The following is an 11,611-nucleotide window of genomic DNA, read 5'->3' on the forward strand; positions in this document are numbered from 1 at the left end:
TTGCCCAGGCGGGTCTCGAACCCGCGGGCTCAGACAATCCACTCACCTCAGCCTCCCAAGACGTGGGATTATAGGCTGAGCCACCGAGCCCGGCTAGCCAGAATTTTTAAAATGTACGTTGAACAAATTCCTTATAAAGCAATTTATTGGGTACTGTTTTGTTATTTGATCAAAGTTTTTGCCAAGATAAGTTAAAGAGTCAAATAATAAATGATTAACATGTACACACTGCTGTGTTCTAAGCGTGAACACATATATCTTTCAAAATGGAAAACAAAAAGTATTAGGAGTTTTCATATGATAGGCTACAAATGGCCATTGGCCAAGGAGAGGTTTTTCTTTATTTTCTGAAGACAATTTTTGCTGCCTTGAAGCACTGTCGTCAGATTCTGTATCACTTGTCAAAAATAGGCAATTTACATGTATATTAGCATTTCTGCTTTGAAGTTTGAGTCCTTCTATTTTGTCACCATTTCCAAACCCTTTATAAATCCAAATATTGGCCAGGCGTGGTGGCTCACCCCTATAATCCCAGTACTTTGGGAGGCTGAGGTGAGAGGATTGCCTGAGCCTGTGGGTTCGAGACCAGCCTGGGCAACTTGGAGAGCTCATCTCTACAATAAATCAAAAAATTAGCTGGGCATGGTGGTGCGTGTCTGTAGTTCCAGTTACTTGGAAGGCTAAGGCAGAAGGATTGCCTGAGCCCAGCAGGTCGAGGCTGTGGTGGCCATGAGCATGCCACTGCACTCCAGCCTGAGTGACAGAGTAAGATTCCAACTCAAAAAACAACAACAATAAGAAAAAAACAATTCCAAGTATTTTAATTTGTCATATTTTATATGTCAAATATTCATTCTCATTTGAACTCTGGTCATTCTATCCTTTCTTTCTTTCTTCTTTTTCTTTTTTCCCCCTTTCCTCCCTGTCCCCTTTTCTTTCTTTTTTCTAAAGAGATAGGGTCTCACTATGTTGCCTAAGCTGGATTTGAACTCCTGGGCTCAAAGAATTCTTTCACTTCAGTCTCTCAAGTAGCTGGAATTACAGGTATGTGCCATTGTGCCTGACTCCTATCCTTTCTTAAATAAACATTTATGAACATCTACTATATGCCAGAAACCATGCTAGACACTGGTGCTGGAGATACAGTGATAAATTTTTTTTTTAAAAGCCAGTTTCTACCCTCACTGAGCCTACAGTCTAATGGGGAAGGTAGAAAATGAACAATTAATGAAGCACAATTTCAAGTTACAAAAAGTGCTATAAAGGACTGCTATGACAGCTATGAAGTTCTTGCCTTCCCAAGGTGGTAGTGGTAAATCAGAACTACAATGGAAACCTCTAAACTTCTGGGGCATACTTACCAAGCTACTGTTATACTATGAGAAAATTTACTCATCCACTCATCTGCTCTCCCACTGGAGTTACCCATCTAGCTACCTCCAGGCCTACTTTCCAGTCTATTCATCTTTTATAAGTCTTCAAAGTTCTAGGGCAATAGCCAAATAGGACAAAAGTTCTAGAAAATAGCCAAAACATAAAGTAAGAGCTATGAACAGCCAAATCACTTAAGAAAGTCCGTACTTGAAAGTTCATATTACTCAGAGGAAAATCTTTACTTAGCAAGACATAAGCTATTTGCTTTTGTTTTATATATACTTCTCCTGAGTTTTGAGTTCCTACCTATTCTATAGTTAAATATAGTGAGAGGTAGTTTAGAATCACAATTTAGAGGATCTTGAATAGCAGGTTAAATCCAGCGAGATATAAATAAATAAATATATATATGTATTTTAAGATGGGTCTGTTGCCCAATTTGGAGTGCAGTGGCATAATCATGGCTCACTGCAGCCTTGAACTCCTGAGCTCAAGCGATCCTCCTGCTTCAGCCTCCTGAGTAGCTGGACATATAGGCATGTGCCACCATGCCTGGCTAATTTTTATTTTTTGTAGAGAAGGGGTGTTGCTCAGCCTGATCTCAAACTCCTGGCTTCAAGGTTCCAAACACCTTGGCCTCCCAAAGTGCTGGGATTACAGGCTGAGCCACCGAGCCCGGCAAGTCTGGATATTAATTGGTAAGTAACATGGACTCAATTAAGAATTCTCAACAGGAGAGCAACATGATCAAAACAATAAATTTAAAAAATCATTTCTCAGGGCATGGTGGCTCATGACTATAATCCTAACATTTTGGGAGGCTGGCTTGAGGCCAGGAGTCTGAGACTAGCCTAGACAACATATCAAAATCCTGTCTCTACAAAAATTTTAAGAATTAGCCAGGCATGGTGGCACATTCCTGTAGTCCCAATTGTATGAGAAGCTGAGGCAGGAGGATCACTTCAGACCAGGAGTTTGAGGCTCCAGTGAGCTATCACTACACTCCAGCCTGGGTGACAGAGTGAGACCCTATCTCTAAAAATATATAATAATAATTTTGGCCAGGCATGATAGCTCACGCCTATAATCCCAGTACTTTGGGAGGCTGAGGTGAGAGGATTGCCTGAGCCCACAAGTTTGAGACCAGCCTGGGCAACTTGTTGAGATCTCATCTCTACAGTAAATAAAGAAAACCAGCCAGGTGTGGTGGCGTGTGCCAGTAGTTCCAGCTACATGGAAGGCTGAGGTGGAAGGATCACCTTAGCCCAGCAGGTCAAGGCTCCGGTGGCTGGGAGTATGCCACTACCCTCCAGCCTGGGTGAAAGAGTGAAACTCCCACTGGGCTCGGTGGCTCAGTCTGTAATCCCGCACTTTGGGAGGCTGAGGTGAGTGAATTGCCTGAGCCCGTGGGTTCGAGACCTGCCTGGGCAACTTGACAAGACCTCATCTCTACAATAAATCAAAAAATTTAGCTGGGCGTGGTAGTGCGCGCCTGTAGTTCCAGTTACTTGGAAGGCTGAGGCGCAAGGATCACCGGAGCCCAGCAGGTCGAGGCTGCAGTGGCCGGGAGTGTGCCACTGCCCTCCAGTCTGGGCGACAGAGTGAAACTGCAACTCAAAAAAAAAAGAGTGAGACTCTGACAAGAAGAAGAAGAAGAAGAAGGAGGGAGGAGGGACGAGGAAGGCAGGGAAAGGGAGGGAGGGAGAAAAGAGAGGGGGAAAGAGGAGGAGGAGGAAGAAGAAGAATTTTATGAGACATTTATACACTCATGTTTATAGTAGCATCATTCACAATAACCAAAAGGTAGAAACAACCCAAATATGCATCGATGGATGAATGGATAAACAAAATGTGGATATACATTTAATTATTTCACCTTAAAAGAAAGAAATCCTGTCACATACTACAATATAGATGAACACTAAAGATATTATATTACATAAAGTCAGTCAGTCACAAAGGGACAAATACTGCATGAGTCCACTTATATGAGGTATATAAGAGCAGTCAAACTCATAGAAACACAAAGTAAAAATGGTGGTTGCCAGGGGAAGAAGGAAGAGGGGAATGAGGAGTTATTTAATAAGTACAGGGTTTTGGTTTTGCAAGATAAAAAATTTTGGATATTAGTTGTATAAGAATATGAATATTCTTAACACTATTGACCTATACACTTAAAAATGACTAAGATGGTAAATTTTATGTCATATATATTTTACCACAACTAAAACTTTTAGAGAATAAATTAATTAAAAAGGCTGAGGTGAGTGAATTGCCTGAGCCCGTGGGTTTGAGACCCGCCTGGGCAGCGAGACCTCATCTCTACAATAAATCAAAAATCAGCCGGGCCTGGTAGCGCACGCCTGTAATTCCAACTACTCGGAAGGCTGAGGTGGAAGGATCGCTGGAGCCCAGCAGGTCGAGGCTGCTGTGGCTGGGAGCGGCCACCGCACTCCAGTATGGGCGACAGAGTGAGACTCCAACTCAAAAAAAAAAAAAAATTAATTAAAAATCAGCTGGGCGCAGGCACTTTGGGAAGCTGACGCAGAAGGATCACTTGAAGGCAAGACGTTTGAGGCCAGTTTGGGCAACACAGCAAGACCTCATCTCTTAAAACATAAATGAAACATTTTTTAAAAACTAATAATAATTTTACAGTTGGATGTGAGAAAGATTACAATAGAGAGAGAAATGATATGGTAAGACTTAATTGGACTGAAAATGAATGAGACTCCACAGAACTCAACAGGAGGACACAGACTTCTGGGCAGGAGTTTCTCAGAGCTCAGGAGAAGCTAGAAAGAGGATGTCTGATAAATATCTTAATATTCACAATGACATTTATTTATTCTTCTATTTTATAGTATTTATTCTTTTTAGCATTATTTTTCACTATATCAATTGTTGCTGCAATAGTACTTAAATATTTGTTGGCTAAAAAATTGTATTTTCTAGAAGAAAGATGAGCTATACATTTGTTAGGAAAGATTTAAAACGATATATTCTATTATATAATAATAAAACACTGTACTAAAAGATAGTATCATCTTGTTATAATTCCTTTAAAAAATTTTTTATTGATATATCATAATTGTATGTTAAATTCCTTTTAATGAGTTAATTGCATTATTCAGTGAAATTTCTCAAATAGTCATTATAGTAGCTAAACTTACTTTAGCGTGAATTTACTTAATGACAAGCAGTTATCTATAAAATAGAATGCTAGATTATTAGACAACATATGAGTATAAAACAAAAGCAAGTTATGTTTTCTTTATTACTTATACTAATCTTTTTTTTTTCTTTTTTTCGAGACAGGGTCTAGCTTTGTCACCCAAGCTAGAAAGTGCAGTGGTGTGATTATAGCTCACTGCAGCCTTGAACTCCTGGGCTCAAGCAATTCTCCCACCTCAGCCTTCCAAGTAGCTGGGACTACAGGCATGTGCCACCACACCAGGCTAATTTTTGTTTTGTTTTGTAGAGACAAGATCTCGCTATGTTGCTCAGGCTGATCTTGAACTCTTGGCCTCAAGCAGTCCTCCTACCTCAGCCTCCCAAAGAGCTAAGGATAACAGGCATGAGCTGTAGTATCCAGTTACTTATACCAATCTTAAAAACAAAAGTATTTCTACAACTTTCTGGGTAAGATGGCAATTAAGCACACACACCTATTTCTTCCTAAAATAGCACTAAAAACAACAGTTAAAGGAGATTTCCTTTTAATTGATTTTTAAAGCAGTTTTAGGTTTACAGAGAAAATTGGGCAAAAAGTACAGAAAGTTTCATATGTCCCTTCCCCCACAATTTCCCTTATTATTAACATTTTACATTAGTGTGGTACACGTATTACAATTGCAAAGCCAATATTGATACATTATTATTAACTTAAAATCCATAGTTTAGGTCTGGTACAGTGGCTCAAGACTATAATCCCAGCACTCTGGGAGGCCAAGGTGAGAGGATTACCTGAGCCTAGGGGTTCGAGACCAGTCTGGGCAATTTGGCAAGACCTCATCTCTTCAATAAATAAAAAATTAGCCGGGCATGGTAGCACGCACCTGTAGTTGCAGCTATTTGGAAGGCTGAGGCGGAAGGATCGCCTGAGCCCAGCAGGTCGAGGCTACGATGGCCACTACACTCCAGCTTGGGTGACAGAGTGAGACTTCAACTCAAAAAAAAAAAAAAAATCCCTAGTTTACATTAGGGTTCATTCTTTGTGTTCTATATTCTGTGGATTTTGACAAATGTAAAACAACATGTAGAATAATGCAGAATTTGTTTCACTGCCCTAAAAATCTGCTGTGCTCTACTTACTCATTCCTCCCTTTTCCATAACCCCTGGCAACCACTGATCTTTTTATCCATAGTTTTGCCTTTTCCAGAATGTCATATAGTTGAGATCTCACAGTACACAATCTTTTCAGATTGACTTCTTTCACTTAACAATATATATTTAAAGTCCTCTATGTTTTTGTGTGTTGATAGCTCATTTATTTTTATTGCTAAATAATATCCCATTGTATGGATGTACCACAGTTCATTTATCCATTCACTTATTGAAGAATAGGCTTGGTTGCTTCCAAATTTTGGCAATTATGAATAAAGTCACTATACACATTCATGTGCAGGTTTTTGTGTGGATGTAAATTTTCAACTCCTTTGGATAATCACCAAGGAGCTCAATTGCTAGGTAATAAGGATTATTTTAGTTTTGCAAGAAACTGCTAATCTTTCTTTTTTTTTTGGAGTTGGAGTCTCACTCTGTCGCCCAGACTGGAGTGCAGTGGCCACTGCCGGCCACCGCAGCCTCGACCTGCTGGGCTCCGGCGATCCTTCCGCCTCAGTCTTCCAAGTAGCCAGAATTACAGGCATGCGCTACCAGGCCCGGCTGATTTTTTGATTTATTGTAGAGATGAGGTCTCGCTGCCCAGGTGGGTCTCGAACCCACGGGCTCAGGCAATCCACTCACTTCAGCCTCCCAAAGGTGCGGGATTACAGGCTGAGCCACCGAGCCCGGCTGCTAATCTTTCAAATAAGTCATTTCATTTTGCATTCCTACCAGCAATGAATGTTGTTCCTCATCCTTGCTAGCTTTTGGTGGTGTTGGTGTTTTGGAATTTGGCCATTCTAATAGGTATATAGTGGTATTTCATGGTTGTTTTAATTTCCAATTTCCTAATGACAAGGTTTTGAACTTTCCATATGTTTATTCACCATCTGCATTTCTTCTTTGGTAGGTATCTATTCAGATTTATTATTCATCCCTAATTGGGTAGCCTTCTCATTGTTGAGTTTTAAGAATTATTTGTTTATTTTGCATATCAGTTCTTTATTGGATAAGTCTTTGCAATCTCTTAACTGCCTTTTTGCAGAGTAGAAATTTTTAATTTAAACAAGTTCAAGGTCGGGCGCAGTGGTTCAAGCCTGTGATCCCAGCATTTTGGGAGGCCTAGGCGAGAGGATTGCCTAAGCCCAGGAGTTCAAGACCAGCCTGGGCAACATGGCAAGACCTCGTCTCTACAATAAAAACAAACAAACAAACAAAAAACTAGCCGGGCATGATAGCATGCACCTGTAGTTCTGGCTACTTAGAAGGCTGCTGGAACCCAGCAGGTCGACGTTGAGGTGGCTGTGAGCGAGCCACTGCACTTCAGCCTGGGTGACAGAGTGAGACTCCAACTCAAAAGAAAAAGTAAATAAAGAAGTTCAACTTATAAGAGGGCCTTGAACACTAGTCACATTAGCACAAGGGAGGGAGTGGCAGTCATTGGGCACCGTCGGGGTGAGTGGGGGAGGGGCATATAATAACACAATGGGTACCTGGTCGTAACTCAGGGGAAATGAGGACCAGTTGGAGACCCAAACTTCACCTACAGACAGTCTACTTGTATAGTTAACTCTGACTTGTACCCCATATCTCTATATATTTCAGGGTAGTTTGTAAAAAATCATTAACAAACTTAAAGATTTTTTTTTTTTAAAAGCATAATTCCGAGCCGGGCTCGCTGGCTCAGCCTGTAATCCTGCGCCTTGGGAGGCTGAGGTGAGTGAACTGCCTGAGCCCGCGGGTTCAAGACCCGCCTGGGCAACTTGGCGAGACCTCATCTATACAATAAACAAAAAAATCAGCTGGGTGTGGTAGCACGTGCCTGTAGTTCCAGCTACTTGGAAGGTTGAGGTGGAAGGATTGCCGGAGCCCAGCAGATCAAGGCTGCGGTAGCCGGGAGCAGCCACTGCACTCCAGTCTGGGCGAAAGAGTGAGACTCCAACTCAAAAAAAAAAAGAGCATAATTCCACAAGCTCAAGGAAAACAAGAGAAGCAACTACAACAAAATTTTGGAAGCTGACAGAGGAGTTAAATGACTTAGCAGGTTTATGAAAAGTGGGGAGAGCCAAATCCCAGCCAATCCATGTTGCAGAATTCCTAAAAGGCAGAGAAATTGGTGGTGTCAGTTATCTGTGATAGTGGGAGTAAAGCATACAGGTAAAATAAAGAGGCTCGGTGAGAGTCTTTCTGCATTCCCTACACTCAGTGGACAGTGACTGCCACCCCTCATCCTAGTAGAAAATTCAGATCCACCCCCATCTCACCAAACTCAGTGGGGGAAGCAACAATGTTCTTAGTTCAGATCATGTATCAGGCTGGTCATTTTCTAGAGAGACTATTAATTTCCACCTGGTTGCTTTGGCACTATAATCAGAATAACATCCTTTAAACATAATGCTAAAAGTTCAGTTGTGAAACCATGACGAGAAATTTCCTTCACTCCTCCTACTGACCTACTTAGCACTAAAGATAGGAATCAGTTCATCCTTCTTCTAGGCACAAAATGCTCACCTTCTCAACATCTTTACACCTAATTGAGTTCCTAGGACACTCTCAGACATGTATCCTTTGACAGTTTCAATTCTGAAAATCCTCATGTTAGAGACCCTAGTATCAATAGCTGAGAGAATGGAAAATAAATCTGTCAGAAAATAAAACTAATTAAAAACCAGTAGATACTGGAACTTATAGGCTGATAAAAGATGAGAACAGACAGTAAGATATTTCCCAGTGATGGATCAACAAGTTTTTATGAAAATAAAAAATTTTGTTGTACTTCTCGAAAAGGGAAATAGAAAATTAAATGAGAAGAAACAGAAAAGAAACTATAAAATAGGACTGATGAGTCTAAGATCCAGAAGAGTAGCCTTTAAAGAAGTCCTAAAACTGATAAAGGGGACAAAGTAATTCCTAAGGTCTACTGTTGTATTAAAAGAAACATTCAAATGAAAACTCTGCTAATAAAAATATGGACATAGGAAGTCAAGGCTGCAGTGAACCATGACTGTACCACGGCACTCCAGCCTAGGTGACGGGGTGAAACCCCAAATCATCAAACACACATACCACACACATATTATAGAGGCAGTCTGCAGGCAATTGTTTGGGCTCACAGGAGAGAGGAAAAGACTAGAATGTGTAAAATTCTGGCCTGTAGTCAAACCACTGAGGATTTTCTGAGAAAGGCAATTAACATTTTGATCAGATGAATCAAATCAATGTTTAGGTATACAGAAGCAAAGGATTCTGTAAGTCTTGCCTACTTTCTTTTGTTTAGTAAAGCTTTTGATATAATGTATGTGTTCAATTTAGTAATAAGCATATAATTTCATGTCATAAAGCAAAAATTTATCTTTTACATGAAAAATAGCCAATGTGAAGATGACTTGAGACATTGTGAATCAATGCAAAGAATGCAGACATACATTTCTGAAAAGTAGTGTTTAAGAACACCTTGTTCTTGCTAAACTCCACACTGCCTACAATGCTGTTTGCAAAGGAACAGTCTCATGTTCTCTCCCTGGACTTCGTCTTATTTAGCTTTTACTTTCCAGAGTGAAATACTTATAATTATCAGATGCATCTAGTGAGGTCTTAAAAACTATAAAAACTCAAGGTGTGGGAAGGGAGCAAACTTCTTCTTTCTCTTTACTTACTCATTCTGATCGTTAGCAGTTTTTCAGCTCTATGTAGTAGAACTAAATCAAAGTAGTAAGGTAGAGAAAAGAATGTTTCCCTTTAATATCAAATATGTTTTTTGGATTAGAAAGCGAAGCCTTTACATAAAAATAAAGGTTGAACCACAAAGAGATTCTACGATATACCCAACAGAAGGGTTAATATTTTAAAAACTGAGACCTGGCCAGGTGTGGAGGCTTATACCTATAATCCCAGCACTTTGGGAGGTCAAGGTGAGAGGACTGCCTGAGCATATGGGTTTGAGACCAGCAAGGGTAACTTGGCAAGACCTCATCTCTACAGTAAATTAAAAAATTAGCTAGGTATGGTTGGTGGTGCATGCCTGTAGTTCCAGCTACATGGAAGGCTGAGGGGGAAGGATCGCCTGAACTCAGCAGGTCAAGGCTGTGGTGGCTGTGAATGTGCCACTGCACTCCAGCCTGGGTAACAGAGTGAGACTACAACTCAAAAAAAGAAAGAAAAGACTGAGACCACCAATGTTGTGAAGTAGGGAAATGGAAATTCTACATCGTTCGTGGGAACGTAAACAGCACAACCACTTTGGAAGAAAGTCTGACAGTTTCTTTTGAAACTAAACATATACCTACATCTTGACCCAGCAATTCCACTCCCATAAATTTACCCAAGAGAAATGAAAATGTATGCCCACAAAGTCTTGTACAAAAATATTCATAGAAACTTTATCAATACTAAGTCCATATTGGAAATTGTTCAGATGACTAGAAAAATGAATAAACAAATTGACATTTTCTTTGACAGAGCTGTGATAAATTTAAGGACTGAGGAGCTCCAAGTGATTTTATAGATATTATTTATTATTTATATTCTAAGTAGTTCTGAAGTGTAGAGTTGAGCAAGCATTATTATGTCCATTCCACAGACAGAAAAAACAGAGGCCAGGTGCAATGACTTATGCTTGTTGTAATCCCGGGACTTTGGAACACTGAGGTGGGAGTATTGCTTGAGCCCAGGAGTTTGAGAGCAGCCTAGGCAACACAGGGGAACTTCATCTTAACAACAACAACAACAACAAAAATTAGCCAGGCACGGTGGTGTGTTCTGGTAGTTCTAGTTATTTGCGATGCCGAGGCGGAATGATTGCTTGAGCCCAGGATTGAGGCTGCAGTGAGCCATGATTGCACCATTGCATTCAAGCTGGAGTACAAAGTGAGATTTTGACAATAAAGAAAGAGCAAGAGGGAGAGGGAGAGAGAGAGAAGGAGAGAGAGAGGGAGAAGGAGAGGGAGAAGGAGAGAGAGAGGGAGAAGGAGAGGGAAGAAAGCAGGAGGACAAAGAAATTAAGGAACTAATTTAAGATCACAAGGACACTATAAACACCTATAACAATATCTTGAGGCCGGGTACAGTGGCTCAAGGGTGTAATCCCAGCACTTTGGGAAGTGGAGGCAAGAGGATTACCTGAACTCAGGGGTTTGAGATCAGGCTGAGCAACATGGTGAGACCCTGTCTCTACAATAAATCAAAAAAATCATCTGGGCATGGTGGTGCATGCCTGTGGTTCCAGCTCCTTGGAAGGCTAAGGCGGAAACTCACCCTAGCCCAGCAGGTCAAGGCTGCAGTAGACGTGAGCATGCTACTGCACTCCAGCCTGGGTGACAGAGAGAGTGAGACTCTAATGATGATGATGATGATGATGATGATGATAATGTCTTGAGAACTTACTATGCCAATTTTATAAAACTTTTCTCAATTAATCCTCCCATAATCTTCATTTTATACAGGGGAAGTGCAAGGCTTATGAAAAACAGATAGCTTGGCCAAAATTGCAAAGTCCATCTTCCTAATATCTATCTTTTTACATAAACGAGGTCCAATTAGTCAATGGTTCTGTACATTTGTTCTGCCAAGACACATAGGATAGATGTTCACATTCCCATGAGTATAGCCAGAGTTATGCATAATTTTTGCCAACTATTTGTAATCCTATCATTTTTCTTTCTAAAAAGCACACTGGAATGAAAGTAAAAGTGATATCACAGGAATAACCTTGAATCTATTCCAATTTATATTCTACAAAAAGCAAATCATTTGCAAATTTTGGATTTCAAGTAAAGTTAGAAACAAAATTAGAAACTCTGCAGTGTTAAGACTGATAATCTCAGCCGGGCTCGGTGGCTCAGCCTGTAATCCCAGCACTTTGGGAGGCTGAGGTGAGTGGATTGCCTGAGCCCGCGGGTTCGAGACCCGCCT

General features: G+C 40.6%; 1 protein-coding gene across 1 annotated transcript in view; it reads right to left on the minus strand.

Moving 5' to 3' along the window:
• VPS4A (vacuolar protein sorting 4 homolog A) overlaps window positions 1–11,611 on the minus strand; it is a 176,001-nt gene that overhangs the window by 98,472 nt on the left and 65,918 nt on the right. The gene's annotated exons all lie outside the window — the stretch shown is intronic.

Source organism: Carlito syrichta, unplaced genomic scaffold, assembly GCF_000164805.1.
Source record: "Carlito syrichta isolate Samal-C Ts95f unplaced genomic scaffold, Tarsius_syrichta-2.0.1 Scaffold312739, whole genome shotgun sequence".
NCBI lineage: Eukaryota > Metazoa > Chordata > Mammalia > Primates > Tarsiidae > Carlito > Carlito syrichta.